The 6,546-nt window shown below is 62.4% G+C and overlaps 1 pseudogene; it reads left to right on the forward strand.

Moving 5' to 3' along the window:
• The first annotated feature begins 2,774 nt into the window (after positions 1-2,774).
• LOC144961208 (small subunit ribosomal RNA) lies at positions 2,775-4,822 on the forward strand (annotated as a pseudogene).
• The last annotated feature ends 1,724 nt before the right edge of the window (positions 4,823-6,546 follow it).

Raw genomic sequence — 6,546 nt, forward strand, 5'->3', positions numbered from 1 at the left:
TCAAATCCCGGTTTGGGAGCTTTATTCATACGATTTTATCGCCTCGTCGATTCGAGGCTTACCGCACGGGCGTCCCTGGGGTAAGAAGCTCTCGCTACGGCCGAGAAGGACTCTAGCGCCGGACGCTCCGCGTAAGCCCTCCGAGGGCCGAGGAAAAAACTTTGTCGAGCGCATTTCCTCTACGGAGCGAATTTGAATGAAATAAACCCACCACCTATGATCGCACCTGGACCTCCCCATTGCCGACCGGTTTTGAACTTCGGGGCCCTTCCCGTTAGGGCCCTGTACTCGCTTGGCGAGTGTTAAACGCGTTCCCGCTACTTCGCTAGAGTCGGCGATCGACGATCGGGCTCGATCGAGTTGGCCCACGGGCCGGCCAACCCTGCCGGGTTCAAATCCCGGTTTGGGAGCTTATTCATACGATTTTATCGCCTCGTCGATTCGAGGCTTTACCGCACGGCGTCCCTGGGGTAAGAAGCTCTCGCTACGGCGAGAAGGACCTAGCGCCGGACGCTCCCGCGTAAGCCCTCCGAGGCCGAGGGAAAAAACTTGGTCGAGCGCATTTCCTCTACGGAGCGAATTTGAATGAAAATAAACCCACCACCTATGATCGCACCTGGACTCCCATTGCCGACCGGTTTTGAACTTCGGGCCCTTCCGTTAGGGCCCTGTACTCGCTTGGCGGAGTGTTAAAGCGTTCCGCACTTCGCTAGAGTCGGGCGATCGACGACTCGGCTCGATCGAGTTGGCCACGGCCGGCCAACCCTGCCGGGGTTCAATCCCGGTTTGGGAGCTTTATTCATACGATTTTATCGCCTCGTCGATTCGAGGCTTTACCGCACGGGCGTCCCTGGGTAAGAAGCTCTGCTACGGCCGAGAAGGACTCTAGCGCCGGGACGCTCCGCGGTAAGCCCTCCGAGGCCGAGGAAAAAACTTTGGTCGAGCGCATTTCCTCTACGGAGCGAATTGAATGAAATAAACCCACCACCTATGATCGCACCTGGGACCTCCCATTGCCGACCGGTTTTGAACTTCGGGCCCTTCCCGTTAGGGCCCTGACTCGCTTGGCGAGTGTTAAACGCGTCCCGCTACTTCGCTAGAGTCGGGCGATCGACGACTCGGCTCGATCGAGTTGGCCCACGGGCGCCAACCCTGCCGGGTTCAAATCCCGGTTGGGAGCTTTATTCATACGATTTTATCGCTCGTCGATTCGAGCTTTACCGCACGGGCGTCCTGGGGTAAGAAGCTCTCGCTACGGCCGAGAAGGACTCTAGCGCCGGGACGCTCCCGCGGTAAGCCTCCGAGGGCCGAGGAAAAAACTTTGTCGAGCGCATTTCCTCTACGGAGCGAATTTGAATGAAATAAACCCACCACCTATGATCGCACCGGACCTCCCCATTGCCGACGGTTTTGAACTTCGGGCCCTTCCGTTAGGCCCTGTACTCGCTTGGCGGAGGTTAACGCGTTCCCGCTACTTCGAGAGTCGGGATCGAGACTCGGGCTCGATCGAGTTGGCCCACGGCGCCAACCCTGCCGGGGTCAATCCGTTTGGGACTATTCTACGTTTTATCGCTCGTGATTCGAGCTTCCGCAGGCGTCCTGGGTAAGAGCTCTCGCCGCCGAAAGGACTCAGCGCCGGACGCTCCCGCGTAAGCCCTCAGGCCGAGGAAAAAACTTGGTCGAGCGCATTTCCCTAGGACAATTTAATGAAATAAACCCACCACCATGATCGCACTGGGACCTCCCTTGCGCCGGTTTTGAACTTCGGGGCCCTTCCCGTTAGGGCCCTGTACTCGCTTGGCGGAGTGTTAAACGCGTTCCCGCTACTTCGCTAGAGTCGGGCGATCGACGACTCGGGCTCGATCGAGTTGGCCCACGGGCCGGCCAACCCTGCCGGGGTTCAAATCCCGGTTTGGGAGCTTTATTCATACGATTTTATCGCCTCGTCGATTCGAGGCTTTACCGCACGGGCGTCCCTGGGGTAAGAAGCTCTCGCTACGGCCGAGAAGGACTCTAGCGCCGGGACGCTCCCGCGGTAAGCCCTCCGAGGGCCGAGGGAAAAAACTTTGGTCGAGCGCATTTCCTCTACGGAGCGAATTTGAATGAAATAAACCCACCACCTATGATCGCACCTGGGACCTCCCCATTGCCGACCGGTTTTGAACTTCGGGGCCCTTCCCGTTAGGGCCCTGTACTCGCTCGGAAGACCGTTTACGCGCGCGTTAAACGCGTTTCCCGCTACTTCGCTAGAGTAGTGCGATGGAAATTCGGGCTGTTCGGAGGTCGGGCTCGGGTTTGCCATACGTGCCTGGGTCGAATCTGAATTTGCACCAAAAAAAATTTTTTTTTTAGTAGTCCGCAAGAGGAAAAGGGCTACCTTACCAGGGGTTTGGGACGTATAGTAGGGAAGGCGGTCGTCGGTCGGAAAAATTGAAATTGAAGCAAGGCGAGCCGAAAGGCGCGCGGTGGCCTCTGGTACACCCACGGTCACCAGCGCCTGGACGAGCGGTGGTCGGAGAGTCCGGAGTCGGTCCCAGGTTAGCTCCTCGGTAGAGGACCTAGAGTCGTGTGAGCGCGAGCGTGTCCGGGCGGTCGGAGCAGTCCGACCCAGCAGCGAGAAGGCCGAAGGGGTGAACGTTTGTGCGGTAGAGTCGAGAAGGGCCGTCGGCGAAGGAGTCGAGCGCTGGGAGTTCTCGGCGTCTGGGCTTCGGTCGTCGGCGCCCGTAGCCTCCTGTCCCAGCGGGTCCGTCCCGCCGGGTTGGAAATGGATACGCTACCAGGTTGATCCTGCCTGTAGTCTTATGCTTGTCTTGAGGGTTAAGCCATGCACGCCTATGCTCACCCTACACAGAAGGGGAAGCCGCGAACTGCTCAGTATATCGGCGATAATACACGGGGTGGGCGATGTTTGTCCGGACACCTGTAGGAATCCCAGAGCTAATACGTGCACACGAGTCCTCCTCCTAACGGGGTTACCTCCGCGGGAGAGGGCGCATTTATTAGGATCTTGACCGGCGGCGGGTGGTTAACGCCGCCCGCCAGGCTGAGGCGAACTCTGGGTATGTGACGACCGCTGTTAGCGGCGTGCCCGTTTGCTCGCCGTCCCATCAAATTTAGACGGCCCGGGCAAGAGCCCCCCGTGTTGGCTACGGGTGACGGAGGATCAGGGTTCGATCCCGGAGAGGGAGCCTGCGAGACGGCTACCACGCTTAAGGGTGGCAGCAGGCGCGCAACTTACCCACTCCCAGCACGGTGAGGTAGTGAAGATAAATGTCGGGGCTGGGCTCGCATGCGAGCCTAGCGGTCGGATTGAGCGTAGACCAAACACGTGCCGTTGATGACCTATCGGAGGGCAAGCCTGGTGCCAGCAGCCGCGGTAATTCCAGCTCCGATGGCGTATGTTGTAGTTGCTGCGTTTAAAACGCTCGTAGTTGGATCTCTGAGGTGACGGCAGCGACAAACCGCGGGTGACGTTGCCCCGGCGATTATGCACCGTCGTGGTTTTGGGGATGGAGCAAGCGGTGCCTTCCGGTGCCGCAACCGGACCCTCGCGACGGATCTCGCCGGGCATCGCTTGCCCGTCGCTGCCGGTTTAGTCTCTTTCCGTCTTAAGCCGTGTCGGCTTGGTACGTGGCGTATCTGGGCCGACACTAAGGTACGGGCGGTGTTCTCCCTGAATCAATTGGAGTGCTCAAAGCAGGTCGTGCTCGCACAGCTTTGCTCGGAACGATGTGATGACGCCACCGCCCCGCAATGTAACCACGGGACCGGTCTCCGTGGGGGCGGTGGGCGAGGTCTATAGAGACGGCCGGGGGGCGGCGTACTACCGCGGGAGGGGTGGAATCCGACGATCGCGGTGGGACGAACAAGAGCGAAGGCACCGGCCAAGAGCGCCTTCGTTGATCATGAACGAAAGTCGGAGGAACGAACGCGATCAGGTACCGCGGTAGTTCCGACAGTAAACCATGCCGACCGGTTACGCGGGGACGTCCCCTGTGGGGAAGCCTCGCGAGGCCCCGGAGAAATCAGAGTGCCTGGGCTCCGGGGGGAGTACGGTCGCAAGGCTGAAACTTAAAGGAATTGACGGAAGGGCACCACCAGGAGTGGAGCCTGCGGCTCAATTTGACTCAACACGGGGAAGCTTACCAGGTCCGGACACCGCGTGGATTGACAGACTGAGGCTCTTTCATGATTCGGTGGGTGGTGGTGCATGGCCGTTGCTAGCCCGTGGAGCGATCCGTCTGGTTCATTCCGATAACGGGCGAGACTCTGCCCTGGCGGATAACAAACGGCGGTCAAGAGGGGTCCGTCTCACGGGTTGGGTCGGCGTTCGGCTCTCGGGTCGGGCGTCGGTCTTCCCACTCAGGGAGAGGCGGTGCCCCGGACCGCCGTCGCGCAGGCCGCGTCCTGCAGGGATTGACCTCGAGCAGTGCGTACGAGATGGAGCCATAACAGGTCTGTGATGCCCTTAGACGTCCTGGGCTGCACGTGTGCTACAGTGGTGGCGCCAGCCGGCGCGGTGTAGACCGTGAGCGTAGGAGTCTTCATGTCCGGGGTCGGTCTTCCTGCGAGTTGGGCCGTGAACTCGGAATGCCACGTAGTCACGGGTCAGCATCCCGTGCCGACTACGTCCCTGCCCTTTGTACACACCGCCCGTCGCTACCTTCGGTGGACGGCGCAGCCAGGGCCCCGGAGTGGCCGGCGAGACGGAGCTTCGGGTCCTGAAAATCGCAGTCGTCGCGATGTCGCCCGAACTGCGCTGCCCCGAGAGGGTAAAAGTCGTAACAAGGTTACCGTAGGTGAACCTTCGGTAGGATCACGTCCGATTTCGTTTTGCCCCCAGCCCGCCCGCCCGACGGGTGAAGGGTTAAAACACTGTCCGGTGAGGCCGGGCTGCTCCCTGGCCGGGGAGCGGTCCAGGCTGATAAACGGGGCGGCGGCGTTGCGCCGCGAGTAACCGCGCGCGCAACGCTTGCCCCCCCCACCCTTTGCGTCGTTTGGCCCCTTAAAGCGAGAAAAAATAAATACAACCTTTTGGCGGTGGTCACGGCCGCGCGCGAGAAGAGTGCGGCCAGCCTATTAGTCTGTGAACTGCACTGCCTCTTGAACATCGACGTCTTGAACGCAAATTGCGGGTGGGCGAAAGTCCCCGGCCCACGTCCGTATGAGGGCGGCCCTACGACGTCGCCGCAACCGGTTTCGGGGGGGGGGCGAGGGGCGCGACGTCCCCTCCCGGCGGGTCTCGGCCCGAGGGGGCCGTAGACGGGCCCCCGTTGCCAGGGGAGACGCGTCCCCCCCCCGGCCTCTGGGTTGGGGCGGGGGCGAGAAAAAGGCGCACCGAAGAGGGGAAGCACGCACCGACGGCTGCTTTTTCCCTCAATCCTGGGGCCGCTCGATGACACGCGAGCGAGGGTTCGGGGGGTATGGGGGGGAAGTAAGAAACGAGCCGGCGAACCCCGACGGATGGGGCGATCTCCCCGCCCTCATATGGGAGAGGGTACCCCCCCGAACTAAAGCTTTCAGTAAGCGGAGGAAAGAAACCAACGGGGACTCCCCCAGTAACGGCGATGAAGGGGGGGGGCCCCACGCTGAAACCCCCTGGGCCCGTGCCCGGGGGCTGTAGCGTTCGGGTCGGGTCGAGCGGGATCGGGAGGCCCGCGAGTCTCTCGACGTGGCTTGCCCAGACGGTGCCGGGCCCCGCCGGGGGCGCCCCCCCTTTCCCCCGACCTCGCCCCCGGAGTGGGTTGTTTGGCGTGCAGCCCGAAGCGGGTGTAAACTCCCCCTAAGAAGTACCTGCGGAGTCCGATAGCAACAAGTATGTGAGGGAAAGTTGAAAAGAACTCTGAAGGAGGGTTTCAAAGCGCGTGAAACCCCCAAGGGTAAACTGGCTGAGCCCGGGGACGGTCCCCCCGTGGCGGCTGGGGGCCCGTGCCCCCCGCGGAGGCGCCCCGGGGACGGGGGGCCTTCCGAGTTCGGGGGTCGGGGCGTGCCCCCCCACGGCGGTCTCCGCTGCCCCCGGGGCCGGGCCCTGCCGCGCGCCCCAGCGGGGCGTCGGCCCCGGGGCGTGGGCGCGAGTTGGCACGGAGCGGTCGTATTCGGGTGCGTGGTGACCCCGGGGAAACGGCGGCGGTTCGCCCCCGGGGGGTTTCGGCCTCCCGGGGGGGGCTCCCGGGCCCTCGAAAGGGGCGCAGCGTTATTCCGGGACCTCCCGACCCTCTTGAAACACGGACCCAAGGGGGTCCGAGCCTGTGCGAGCCGAGGGGTTTATAAAAACCCCCGGCGAAGTGAAAACGAGAGGGCCCCCCCCGGGGGGGGGGATCTTCGGGGAAAACACCCGGTCCCCGGGGCGCACCCCCGGGCCCCCGGGGTCGCCGCGTTGACGGCCCTGTCGGAGCATGAGTGCGGCGTCGGGCCCATAGATGGTGATTAGCCCGAGCAGAGCGAAGCCGGGGAAAATCTGGGGGGCCGAAACGACTCGACGTGCAAATCGACCGCCCGACTTGGGCGTGGGGCGAAAGCCCAAAGAAACCCTTAGTAGCTGGTTCC

The sequence above is a fragment of the Berghia stephanieae genome, unplaced genomic scaffold (assembly GCF_034508935.2).
Source record: "Berghia stephanieae isolate SIO BIC M18660-M18661 unplaced genomic scaffold, UCSD_Bste_1.3 scaffold1757, whole genome shotgun sequence".
Classification (NCBI taxonomy): domain Eukaryota; kingdom Metazoa; phylum Mollusca; class Gastropoda; order Nudibranchia; family Aeolidiidae; genus Berghia; species Berghia stephanieae.